The sequence below is a fragment of the Castor canadensis genome, chromosome 2 (assembly GCF_047511655.1).
Source record: "Castor canadensis chromosome 2, mCasCan1.hap1v2, whole genome shotgun sequence".
Taxonomy (NCBI): Eukaryota; Metazoa; Chordata; class Mammalia; order Rodentia; family Castoridae; genus Castor; species Castor canadensis.
The window spans coordinates 34824529-34838578 of record NC_133387.1 but is presented as its reverse complement, the minus strand read 5'-3'; positions in this window follow the sequence as shown (position 1 = coordinate 34838578).

Below are 14050 nucleotides of genomic sequence, written 5' to 3'. Positions count from 1 at the left end.
ATAGTTTTGCTAGGTAGAATATCTTAGGGTTGAAGTTATTTTCATTCAGTGCCTGGACTACTTAACTACATGCACTTCTTGTTTTAAGGTTTACGTTGAGAAATCTGCTGTGATTTTGATGGATTTACCTTTATATGTTACTTGTTTTTTCTTTCTTACAGCCTTCAGTATTCTTTCTCTATTCTCTGTGCTTGTTATTTTAATGATAAGATGCCATAGAGAGGTTCTATTTTGGTCAAGACTGTTTGGTGTCATGGAGGCTGCCTGTACACGAATGGGCAAAACTTTCTCAAGGTTTGGGAAATTTTCTATTGTTATTTTATTAACTATATTATGAATCCCTTTTTCCTGAACTTCTCCTTCTTCAAAGACCATCATTCTCAGTTTTGGGATTTTGATGGAGTTTGTGAGTTCTTGCATATTGCTTTCACTGCATATGAGTTGTTTGACTAACAGTTCTTCAGATTTTTCTTTAATTTCTATTTTATCTTTGAGTTATGAGATTCTGTCTTCCACTTGTTCTAGTCTGCTAGAGTGGACTCCCACTGTATTTTGTGTTTATGTTTGAAACTTTTTTCTGGGGTTTTCCCCATGTCATAAGTCATTCATCTTCAACATTTTTTATTTTCATTTTTAATTCATTTATCTCTCTATTTATAGTGTTTTCTATTTCACTTTGATGTTTATTTAGGTCTCCTCTGAGTTCATTTATTTGTTTCTGTGTCTTCTCATATTCTTCATTTTAGTGTCTTGAAATTTCTTGTACATTTTGGTTAACCATGTCCAGTATCTTCTCCATGAAATTCTTAGTGATTACTTGCAAGATTTCTTCTTTGAGGATGTGTTTGTGGGCATTGCTGGGCTCCTTGGTGTCATTTATCTTTGTTTTGTTGGAGTCAGGAACTGGGTATCCATTTTCTTCTTGTCCCTCTGAATCCTATATTATATTATTTTTTTTGAGGAGAGTGGTTTCCATTCCTTCTTCTTCTTCCCATCACTCCACTTGGTACACTATGTTTTTGATAGCTTAGTTGGTAGTTTTAGTCACCTGTTTCTTTCCCTTGATTTTATTTTTGTTTTGTGTCTGTCTTGGTTGTTAGCTAGGTTGGTGTGCTATTTCTGTCCCTGGTCTGGAGGTGTAATTTAGCAATAACTAATTCACTTGTTCAATATCCAACCAGTAGTTTATATATTATAAAGGCAACCCCTTTGTGGTAATATTTATAAGCAGTGGGAATTGTGGGGGTTAATGTTTGTTAGGCTAGATATAGAAATTTGGGGAGTTGGATGGGGTGGCACTAAAAGGGGAGGAGAGAACTGGAGTGGGTGAGTGGGGGAAGCAGTGTGGGAGCTATTGGGTTTTATGGCCCTTGTGTGTGTTTGTGTGTATTTCTATTGTAGTGTAGAGTGTTTGTGTCAGGGATTGCAGGTGGTTGAGGTTGTGTAATGTTGGTATTGTAGGTTGGTCTGCAGGTGGTGAGTGTGTAGGAAGGATGGGTAGTCTGGTGACACATTAGGAGAGAATTGGAAAGGAGGTATGGGCAGGGGGAGAGAGTGGATAATAAGGGCAGAAAGAGTAGTTGTGATGGAGAGCAGTGGAATTTAGCACAGGAGAAGGAGGGAGAGTGATGGGGGTGAGAGTAGGGATGAGAAGATGATGATGATAAAGTTGATGGTAAAGAAAGAAAAAAGAAAAGAATACTAAAATAAAAATAAAAATCCCACAATAATAAAACAAACAAAAAGCAGGAAAAACAATTAAAATAAACAACCACCAGGTTCAGGGACAATAGCATTTCAGTCTTAGTTTAAATTCTGGAGTTACTCCTCTAGCATCTAGCCCTGGTATTAGCATACAAACAGAAGCTCTGATGTGGTCTCACCAGGTAATTTGCTTGTAAGCATTTTTTTGTTCTTCCATCTACCAGTTTAGTTGAAATTGTAAGGTGAAGTCAGTTTTCTAGATCATGCAGGGTGGTCAGAGCTATTGATTTCCCTAGCTGACAGCTGTGTTATCATTCAGCATCAGCTGTTTGGTCAGCTCCTCCTCCAGTGAGGTGGGGCAGTTTAGTTTGTATGCTGCCCTCTGGTTCAGGAGATGATCTCTGTGATCTGCTACCTTCCCTGCTTCTGGGAGTGGCTTATCTTCTGCTTATTCTTGGTCTTCACTATCTTTCCTGTGTTTGTTTACTAATAGTTTAATGCTGAGATTAGCTCCTTGCCTCTCCCCCTTTCTCCAGTGTACTTTCAGAGTTCCACCTGCTCTCTCTGCTGTCATGCTAGGTTACAGTTCACTGTTTGTTATTCAGTTTTGTTGGGGGTAGAACAGTCTGTTCAGAGGCAGTGCTGGTTTATGTTCCTGGGGGTGGATATTGTAGTTCAGCATAGTGCATTGTGCTTACCTGTTTGTTCTGTCAATTGATGATCAGGCAGGTTTGGAGCAGGCAGCTGTGCTGGCAAGAAATGGCACCAAATTTTCTCAGTATAATATGGTGTGGGGAGGCTTTCCATGGGCTAGGGGTTCAGGATGTCAAAAGTTTGATTCAGGTTGGTGCTTTATTTCCACTTGATGGAGGAAGGAGAATAAAAGGAAAGAAAAAAGAAAAGAAGAAAAAAAGATCACCATGGGGAAGGAAGGTTTTCCTGGGACTGCACCTGCCTTGCTGGTCTGCAGTGGGTCACAGCTGTTATGTGCAATTAATGACTGATTTGTGGGTCAGTCTTTGAATTTTTTCCTGCACCTAGTGTGACAGCAGTTATTATTTTGCCTAGAAGCAGTCAGAATAATCCAAGTATGGCTCCAAAGTCTCAGGGAGGTTTTAGAATTATGGAGTTTAGGCCTTCTGCTTCTGTACCCTAATCGACCTCTCAGATCTCCATATGGTCTTTAGTATGTGGAAACACATTCTTTCTATTTTTGCTTACATCAGAGTTTGAATCATGAAAGGATGTTGAATTTTGTCAAAGGCTTTTTCTGCATTGATTCAGATGCTAATGTGGTTTTTGTCTTTTCTTCTGCTTATATGCTGCAATACATTTAATAGTTAGTATGTGTTGAACTATCCCTGCACTCCTGGGATGAAACTGAATTGATCATAGTGTGTTATCCTTTTGATATGGCATTGAATTTGGTTTGCCAATATTTTATCAATGATTTTGCATCAGAGTTCATTAGAGACATTGACCTGTAATCCCTTTTTTTTTTGTTGTGTCCTTTTCTGGTTTTAGTACTGGATTCATAGAATGAATTTGGCATTGTTCCTTCCCTTTCTATTTCATAGAAAAGTTTAAGAAGTGTTTGTATTACTTCTCCTTTAAGGGTCTGATAGAATTCAGCTGTGAATCCTTTGAGACCTGGACTTTTCTTTTTTGGTGCACTATTGCTGCTTCAATTTGGTTGCTTGTTATAGGTCTGTTTAGGTGATTTATATCCTCTTGGTTCAATTTTGTATGATCATTTGTGTATAGACATTTTTTCATTTCTTCTAGATTTTACAACTTATTTGAATATAGGTTTTCAAAGTAGTCTCTGATGATTCCATGGATTTCCTTTCTGTCTATTGGTACCTATTTTTCATTTGCAATTTTATTAATTTGGGTCTTTTCTCTGCTCATTTTAGTCATATTTGCCAGGGATTTGTCAGTATTATTTATATTTCAATGACCAGCTTTTTGTTTCATTGATTCTTTGTATGGCATTTTTGATCTCCATTTTGTTGATTTGGGAACTTATTTTTATTATTTCTTTCCTTCTGCCAGTTTGATTTAGATTGCTTTTTTTTTCCCCTGAGGAGTTTGAGATGTAGCATTAGTTTGTTTATTTTAAGATCTTCCTGTGTTTTTAATATATGAATTAATGGCAATAAACTTCCCCTTAAGAATGCCTTTGTTGTGCCCCATAGGTTCTGATAGGTTGTACTTTCATTCTCATTTCATTTCAGGAACTTTCTGATTTCCTCCCTTATTTCTTCAATGACACACTGATCATGAGCAACTTCTTTTCAATCTCCAGACATTTGAATATTTTCTGCTGTTTCTTTTGTTGTTGGGATTTTTGTTTTATGGTCAGACAGTGTGCAGAGGGATACTTCAGTTTTTTTATGTTTGTTAAGACTTGTTCTGTGGCCTTAAATATGGTTTATTTTGGAGAAAGTTCCATGGGCAGCTGAGAAGAATGTATATTGTTCTGTTGCAGGATGGAATTCTGTGGATATCTGTCAGATCCATTTGATCTATGGTGTCATCCAAGTCTTGAGTTTCTTTATTTTTTTATCTGGATGACCTATCTATTGGTGATAGTGGAGTACTGAAATCTCCCACCACTACTGTCTTGGGGCCTGTCTGTGTTTTTAAGTCCAGTAAGATATGTTTAATGAATTTGGGTGCACTAATATTGTGCACAAAAAAGTTATAATTATTATTCCCCTTTGATGTATTACTCCTTTATTAGTATGAATTGACCATTTTTTTTGTCTCTACTGACGAAGTTTTGAAATCTACTTTTTCTGATATAAGTGTAGCTACTCCTGCCTGCTTTCAGGGGCCATTAGCTTGGTAAATCTACACTTTCACACTAAGACAATGTTTATTTCTGTCTGTATTGTGTGTTTCTTGCAAACAATAGTTTGCTGGTTCTTCCTTTTAAATCCAGTTTGCCAATCAGTGTTTTTTGATGGGGGAGTTGAGGTCGTTAACAGTCAGTGTAATATGGAGAAGTATGTGGTAATTCCTGCCATTTAGTTGTTTTTGTTGTGTAGGGGTTTCTATGTGTGCAACTAATTCTATGCTACTCTCTGATTGTCTACTCTTTTCTTGAGGTTTAGTAATTCCCATCCTTTCATGGCTGTTTGTTTTAGTCTTCTGTGTGTAGAATTCCTTTCAAAACTTTCTGTAGTGGTAGTTTAGTGGTCATATATTGCTTTAGTTTCTGTTTATCATGGAAGTGTTTTATTCCTCCAATTTTGAATGTTAACTTTCCTGGGTATAGTATCTGAGGACTGAAATTGTTTTCTTTCAGTGCTCAAATTACCTTACTCCATGCTTTTCTTGCTTTTAAGGCTTCTTTTGTGTAATCTGCTATTATTTTTATGGACATTTATATGCTATTTGATTTTTCTCTCTTACAGCCATCAATATTCTTTCCTCATTTTCTGTACTAATTGTTTTAAGTATAATTTGCCTTGAAGAGGTTTGATTTTGGTCATGTCTGTTTGGTGTCCTGTAGGCTTCCTGTACCTGAATGGGCATCTTTTCTCAGTTCTTGAGTCTTTTGTCAAATATTCTTCTGATCTTTTTCCTTTAATTTCTATTTTGTCTTTGAGCCCTGAAATTCTGTCTTCCATTTACTCTATCCTGCTGGAGTGGTTTTCAAGTGTATTTTTAATTTCAGAGTTCTTTCAGTTAAGGAACTTTTTTTATTTCTAGGATTTCTGTTTGATTCTTTTTGGGAATTTCCATATCTTCATTAAACTCTTCTTTTATATATTGTACTTTCTCCTTTATTTCAATTATCTCTTTTTTATAATCATATAAGATATATTATTTATGATAATATATTATATATTTATATATATACATATCCTTTTATTAACAAATACATAAAATGGCTTCAGATTTTACAGTGAATAATAGTTAATAAATTTACTAAAATAAAATTAATCCTTTGTTCATTGTACATTCTGAGAATATTTTCATAAACTATATAGTTCAAATTGCTATGTTCAAAGGTTGGTTAAATACTTTTCTGTTTTGAAACTCCATTCATGGCTCAGGTGTTAGTATGCCTACTCACCATTTTCAGCTTATAGACACAAGCAAAACTGCCTGGCTGTGAACTCATGTACTTTACTCCTCTTTCAGCTGGTGATAGGGGATCCAAATTAAACTATAGTTATGAGATGAAGGAGATCTATTTGTGCAAACTTATGGTGCTAAGAATTTCCAGAACACCTATTCATGCAGTTGTCTTGTGCACCCTGGCTTTATCCTGAGGTACCACTTTCATCTTATTAGGCTTTTTTGGTGGACAGTTCTAGTATTCTGACTTAATGGAATTGACCAGACACAACCTTGTGGCCTATTCTAGTTACAAATATTTGATATGTGTCAGTGAACCACAACATGTCAACATGGTCCAGTAGCATGCCAGAAATTATTTTTCCAAAGATAAATAATGGTATGTTGAAGAGGAAATGACCTCACACTAGTACCCAAAAGATCTGTGTTATGATTCTGTAATTGGTACTTGCCACAAACCATAAATTATATTTTTACCATCACTGATGCTTCTAATATTGTGGTGTCTGTTGCCTGGCCTATTTTGACATGGATTTCCTTCCTTAAGTTCTACATAAAGATCACTTTTGTTCATCCAATAAGCCAAAACTGTAGCTCTAGTAATATGACACTATCAAAACTCAAATCTACTGGACATGTATTTCCTTTTCTTTGGAAAAAGATACAAGATGAAGTATTGTTAGGGATGTCTTGAAAAAGCTTGTAACAACTGAAAGCCTAAAATATAATGGGCCTGCAAGGTTCTAACCGCATAGGATTTGTCTCCTTTCCCTGAAGCATATCTATAGATGCCTTCAGCATGCTAGACCATTTTACAAATAAGAACATCACTAATGAATTTCTTCACTGTAAATTTTGTGGGATGTCCAAATGCTGCAGATATACTGGCATAAAATAATTATAGAGGGCAAGAGAGTTACCAAAACCCCACGACAAAAGTAAAATTTATGCTATGGTCCATTTTATGTGAATGTGAACAGTTTTGTATTTTCCTTTCTAATTAGGTTAAAACAGAACAAATTAACCAAATCGATGCTTACTTACTATGTACCTAAGGCCATATTTATTTGCTTTATGAAATATATCACAGCTGACATGGAAAGTGAACTCTGAGGTGCTACTTGATTGAGCAATAATGACAGTCTATACTTATCCTCCATAAATTACCCAGTTTTAGTCCAGGCTTGTGTTAGTCATCTTTCTATTATTATCTAAAAAAACAAACTAACTGAGGTACTTGAGGTAATTAACCTTAAACATGGAAATGTTTATTTTGGTTCATGGTTTTGTAGGTTTAAGTTCATGATCAGCTGGCCCAATTGCTTTTGGGCTTGTTGCAATGAAGCACATCAGAACAGGAGTATGTGGTCAAAAAATAGTGTCCACAAATCAAAACAGAGAAAGAAGAAACCCAGAATCCCATAATCTTTTTGCGATCATACCCTCAATGACCTAAGACCTCTCATTTGGCCTCACCTCTTTTTTATTGTTTATTCATTTATTCATATGTGTATACATTGTTTGGGTTATCTCTCCCCACCCCCCCATCCCCTGCCTGCCTCCCCCTCCTCCCTACTCCCTTCACTTCCAGGCAGAACCCATCCCATCCTCTTCTCCAATTTTTTTGAAGAGAAAACATAAGAGATAATAAGGAAGACATAGCATTTTTGCTAGCTTGAGATAAAGATACCTTTACAGAAAGATTTGTAGCATTGCTTCCATGCACTTGTGTATTACAACCCAAAGTAATTCATCTCTACCAGACCTCTTCACTACTTCCTGGTCACCTTCCCATAGTGTAGGCCTTACCCCTTAAAAGTTTCTACCACCTTGTAATGGCACCATGCTTAAGACACAGGCTTTAACAGATTTTTGGAGAATTTCCAGGTCCAAACTGTACAAAGGCTAGACTGGCAAACTGAGAACAGGATGGGAAGATACACTTACATTAGTTTAGATATTAACGTTGACAATGTTATCCACCAAATTCCATTGCCTATCCTGTAGGGTTTTTTTTTTTTTTTTATTTCTTAGTCATGTAGAGAGCAATTTCAGAAAATACCAAATGATCTTCCATACTATGATAGCTTTTCTCTCATGAGATAAGCAGAATAATGGCCTTTTGGAGACTTCTTATTCGATTTCCCAGAACCTGTGGACTTACTGTTACATGGTTAAAAGGAATTGAAGTTGTCACTAGAATTAATATTACCAATTAGCTAATCTTCATTTAGAAATATTATATAGAGTTCTTTGAGTGACCTAATTAATCACAAGGGTTCTTAAAAACGGAAGCATGAGGGAAAAAGACATTTGAGCACTGTGAGAAGAAGTTGGATTTATGTTGCTGAAATTAAAGAAGAAGGAATTGACTCATGCACCCAGGAATGTAAGAGGAGTCATATAAGTGGAAAAGATAAAGAAATAGATTCGTTGATGGAGTCTCCAGAAGAGGTATGATTTTGGGGGGACTTTGTTCCAGTCTTTTCCAAGGTAAGATGAAACAATCTTTAATAAAGGGCTAATTTTGTCCCTTTATGAAAAAATAAGCTGGTAATGCCCCACCATCTAGAGAATTACAAAAATCTTTCTTTCTGTCTAGAAGAAACAGGCACTATTTTCAGCCCTGTGTAAATCTTGGAATTGTTTATGATTTTCTTTGGGGTGGTTCTTTATCTCTGAAAGTTTACACACACATGTTCTATACTGTTTATCACTTAGCTAAAGGCATGCAAGGACTTTTTGTAGATTTATAGTACTTTCTTTAGCATCATGCAACTTTTCCTTTCTGTTCTATGCCCTGTGAACATTTGATGCCCTTGTCTATCTAGTCTTCTAGCTCTGTTCCTTCAATTTACAGTAGGTTGATAGACACTATGTGGACTCCCTCCACCTTTACTGCATTCTGAAACTCTTTCCCAGTGATAAGTTGGAGAAATATAAGGCCTACTTTGTTTCTTTTCTCTTAAAGATAGAAGTACTGCTTGGCTATGTTTAATATATGAAATCTGTGGTTTTAGATTTTTTTCTTTTAAAAATTGTTTGAAAGACTAAATTGAATCCTTATTTGTCATTTGGCCAGAAACAGAAATCATCACCTCTTTTCAATATTTTTCTCTCAACTGACGCAAACTAACAAAGAAATGGAAGCAAATTAAGTCTCCATCAACTGATAAAGAAAATGTGATACATATACACAATGGAATACTATCAGCCATAAAAGGAAAGAAATCGTGTCATTAGAAACAACATTGGTAGAACTTGAGAACATTATGTTAAGTGAAATAGCCAGGCTCAGAAAGACAAATGCAGCATTATCTCATTCATATGGGAAATCTACAAAAGTCAATCTTATGAAAGTTGAGAAGAGAATGGGGGTTACCAGATGCTGGAAAAGATGGGGGGAACACATTCTCCTCATCCTGAAAATACTCTCTTCCTGCTTTCTTAGGTAAGCAGGAAGTTATCACCATAATAAGCTCCCCTGTTTGAATGAGAATGATAAGTTTATAGTACAGCAATGTGGCAACACTTTATACTTTAATATGGGTTCTTTTATTATAAGTGGGAGCAGGGACAAGTAAAAATAAGAATATTTTACTCACAGACTAAAACATTGTAAATGGATATTTGGGCATTCTTTCTATCTGGAAAAAATAGATTTGCTACCTACAAGAATATTGTTTGATCAATATAAACAAAAGAAAATGCTAAAGATTTATTGCTCTGAAAAATTATGTGTTCCCAAGACAGAGCTTCATATCTTTTAATACCATGTCAACACCTGTATTTATCAAAGTCCATTCATTGAAGCAAAACTTGACTTCATACTACTGCTGCAAATTAATTCAATAAATCTTCCAGGTGTTTCAGAAATCTGAAGTCCTTTACTAAAATAAATGTAAAATTGGAGAAATGAAGTAGATTAAGGGAATATTAAACAATGATTCTGAATTGACATTAATTTCCAAGGAAACAAAAATGCCATTCTAATTCACATTTAAAATAAGGAGCTTTTGCTGGTGAGGTGATAGATAACTTAATGTCTACTTGTAATGGGCCCTGTTGTTCTATTGAGTAATGTGTTCCTTCCTAAATTATTAAATATGTAATTGGACTAAATGCTGTTGGAAAATTCAAGTATTTCTACTAAACCCTATGATAAAGTCACTAGAAAGGAATCAGTGGAATCATATGAAACTTCATCCCAGGATAGTAAAGCAGGATGAAAACTCAGCATGGAGGAAAGTCCAAAGATTAGTGTTTCCAACATGTACTTGAGAGAGACATAGCTGTTGAAACCCATCTGTCCTATGTGTACCTGTATGTACATCCAGTGCTTAGAGGTACTGGTACTGGATTATTGCAAAACCTTATCAAGTTGTGAATTTGAACACAGCTTTATGTTTTAGAGGTAATATACTTTTATGAACAAATCAATATATAGCATGACAACTTGGATGCTACTGTGGGCCTGGATTATGTTTTCTCAATCCTAAATTTAAAAAGCCATGAGAAACATTGTTCTTTGTACTTCATAAAGTCAGTAGTTAACTTTCACATCTTAGCATTTCACACAATGTCAAACTAGCCCAGTGCATAGATGGTATAATACTAATTAGTTCTGTTGGCAAGGAAGTAGTAAGCAATGCATGAAGGCATATGACCCAGAGGTTTAGAACAATATCCATAAAACAACCAGGGCCTGCCATCACAATGATATGTCTAAGGGCCAAATGGAGCATATCAAAATAACACTTCATGATAAAACAAAAGGAGTATGCCTTACATCACCACAGGTAATATATGACACTTTGTAGAATTTTAAATATTCTATTATTTATTATTACATTTTATTGCACAACACTTTGTAGAATTTTAGGTATTTCCTTATTATATCTTCTTATATTATATATTAATATTGTTAATTTGGCAGCAACATGTAAAACAGCTCTGGTGCTTCTTCCATCTGAGTTGTGTAATAAGCTGAACATATTGAGAAGAAAATAATTCATGGAATATTAAGTGACCAAAAAACCTGAGCTTCCTATATAAACCAGGAAATCAGTGTATGTGTGCAGGTACATCAATGAGTTAATATCAAACAAAATTTGTACATAAGAAACTGGAATTGGGTCATGCAGGTACAGAAGTGGTTCAAACGCCTTTGACATTTTTGTTTCTTACTCATTTTTCACCTAAGGTCTCATGGAGCATTTGTTGCAAACAACTGATTAGGAAAGAAAAAAATATTGTTATTTGCAGATATTATACTTTTCTAAAAGGGGATCTGTAGTCCCACAACCCCAAAAGGAGCAGTAAGAAAAAGTTGCAAGTGAGCTAATTCTGTTCATTGGGGCACACTTTGAGTGATATTGCTAAGCATAGAGATGGTCAGCAGAATGGATATACCTTGACTTGTGGATCATTCCTAATGGATAGGAATGATAGGATGGGACGAATGTATAAGTCATCATGTGAGTATTTCTCTCAAAATGGACAGTGTAAAGATATTAGTAATCCATGTGGAAGCTTATTAAATAACATGTACTGTAAAGGAAACTCAATAATCCAGGAGATGAAATGTTTTGCGGAGGTCAGCCAGCCTCTTTCACATCAGTGGTATTTCTTGTATGCATTTAATAACCTCATGAACAAAGTGGCCATTTTAACAAGAATAGGGTTTATACATAGGCTCAACTATATAGACTTCCTCTTCCCAAAGCTCATCTGGCAACCACTATATCTGAGAGACTATTTTTGCACAGCAGAGTTCCACACTAAGCCATCAATATGGCTCTATTCTGGTAAGTTCGTTACATTCAACGCTTTCCACCATAAAAAAGACAAAGATTCATTCCCAGTGGGGGAAATGGCTATTCTGAATGCAGCATTGCCTTCCTTTCCAGTAATAATTCCGTCAACACTAGCATCTATACACACAGAATGGCATATCTACCACCATGCTATTCAATGCCAAATTATTCTTAATCACGGAACTCATCTTTTAGCTAAGAAAGCTCAGCAATAGGCACATGCCCATGGAATTGCTTAGTTTTACTCTATTCATAAAGTTTTACTTTATGAGCAAATAGCTAAATAGAGGTAGTGTCTGCCAGCAGCACTACACTGAAGTTTTAATTTCTGCTTGTTTATGAACATACTGATTTTTTTCTTTATCACTGTCTCTTTCCTTCTTATTTCATAAAGGTTTGTTGGAGCTTGACATTTAGTTCACATTTGTTACTAAACATAACTCAGTATTCAGATGTCTAGCAATTTCAGTGGGACTATGGAAATGTAATTAATATATCTACTAATGGACACAATGACTTTTGAGACTGTGTCTCTGTTTTGAGGACAAAATGAGAGCTACTTTACTTTTACAAAATGTACCTTCACTTTTAGGTGGAAATAAAGACTTCTGTTGTGTGAAAGTTCAGTTATGCAGAAAGGTGGAAATGTATACTGAACGGTCTCAAAATTTGGTTATTCTAATTCTTAATGTAATCATGTCCTAAACCTGTGGCTCTTTTATTTTTTAATAATAAACCTAGGACTCTTGTTAGCTGACTTGAGGTTTTGCAATGCCAATCAAGGTTGCCAAGGGACACTACATACCTAGATGAAGATTAAGGGGCTTTTTGTCATCTCCAAGTTTCAGTGGTTTTCAGTTTGATGACAAAATCATTGGCATCCCATGAGTCCTGCAAGCATATGCCACAGTGGCACTGTTCCTTTTGTTCTGATTCTGACATTCTCTTGCCAGTTTTTTTTTAGAGTTATAATGGTAGCTCAACCAAAGCAAGACATCAGTAATATTTTTTCTTCACTCTGGGACTAAGAATTATCTTCTTGTGGCAGCCATAGCCTTTCAAAATAGAGTGGGGGATAAATGAGAATAATAGAAGGGGTGAATTCAGCGATGATGTATTGTAATAATTTTTGTAAATGTGACAATGTACTCCTTGTACAACAATAATGTAGTTTAAATAAGATGTAAAAAAAGTGGTGTGAATCTCAGTCTTCCAGAATCCTTCCATATGTTTCTCCATTTCTTCTTGGTCCCAAGTATAGAAGTCACATTCTAAAGTTGCTTCCTCTGTCATATTGTGGAGGAATTTATCTATTTTAGCAGTTTCTCAAATTTCAGATAACTAACAAACCTTTGTATTAAGTTTTTCCTGTTCAATTTACTGAAGTGATTTCTGTCTCCTAACTAGACCCTGGCTCATACAGACTTTCATAGGGCTATACTTATATTTTAAAAAATTCACTAGGGCTAATTACCAGTATTTCTGAATCTAATTTTTGAAAGCATATGATAGTATTGCAGGAACAGAGGTAAGATATGGGACAAAGGACAGAGCTGAAGATATATTTCCTATTGTCACGTACACAAAGGCAACACATTCATCAAAGAGTGCAAATCCCAAGAATTTACATAGATTTCCCATCTCTTAATTAGAAATTACAAATACACAAAATGTTTGAAACATACTTCTCTGCATAGACATAAGTGCTTATGATTATATTTTAAAATGTTTTTAAGAGCTTCCAAACACAAAGAATGAATTAATGAAAAATTTTCACTTGTTACCTAAGCTACAAACACTAATAGATGGTATTTTTTTGAAAATTGGGCTTCAGCAGAATACATTGGAAATACTATAGTTTAGGTAAGTATAGAGGTGTAATGACCATGGGATTTTAAAAGACAGTCAGTTTCTCTTCTCTTTAATATACCACCCTCTCACACAAATTCAGAATTTACCAATTATAAAACACTAGAAGCATCCCCATACAGCCTGTTCCTTTATACCCTAATTCTTAATTCATCAAAATACTGCCTATGTTAATGGAAAATAACCTATAGTTTATATCAGTAATGGTAAGTGATATAGAAATATGTTCTACGTTTAGGCATAACATATAAAATACTTCACATCATTGTGAACGTGGCTCATGATTTTGCTCTATAATAAAGTCAGAAAATGAGTCTTCTGATGACACCAATAAGATGAAAGACTTCTAGTTCAATGAACATAAAATTGAAAATCCGAAAGGTATGAAGCAAATACTAATGGTGGCACTGAATTCCACTAAATTTTGTGGAAATTAATTTTAGATTTTAATATTCAGAGTAAACCATTAGTGAATATAATATCACACTCATGGGAACATTTGATTTCATTCTTCAAAGTTTACTCATATAATCTGATGAGAAAGATCAGACTTGCCATTATTCTATATG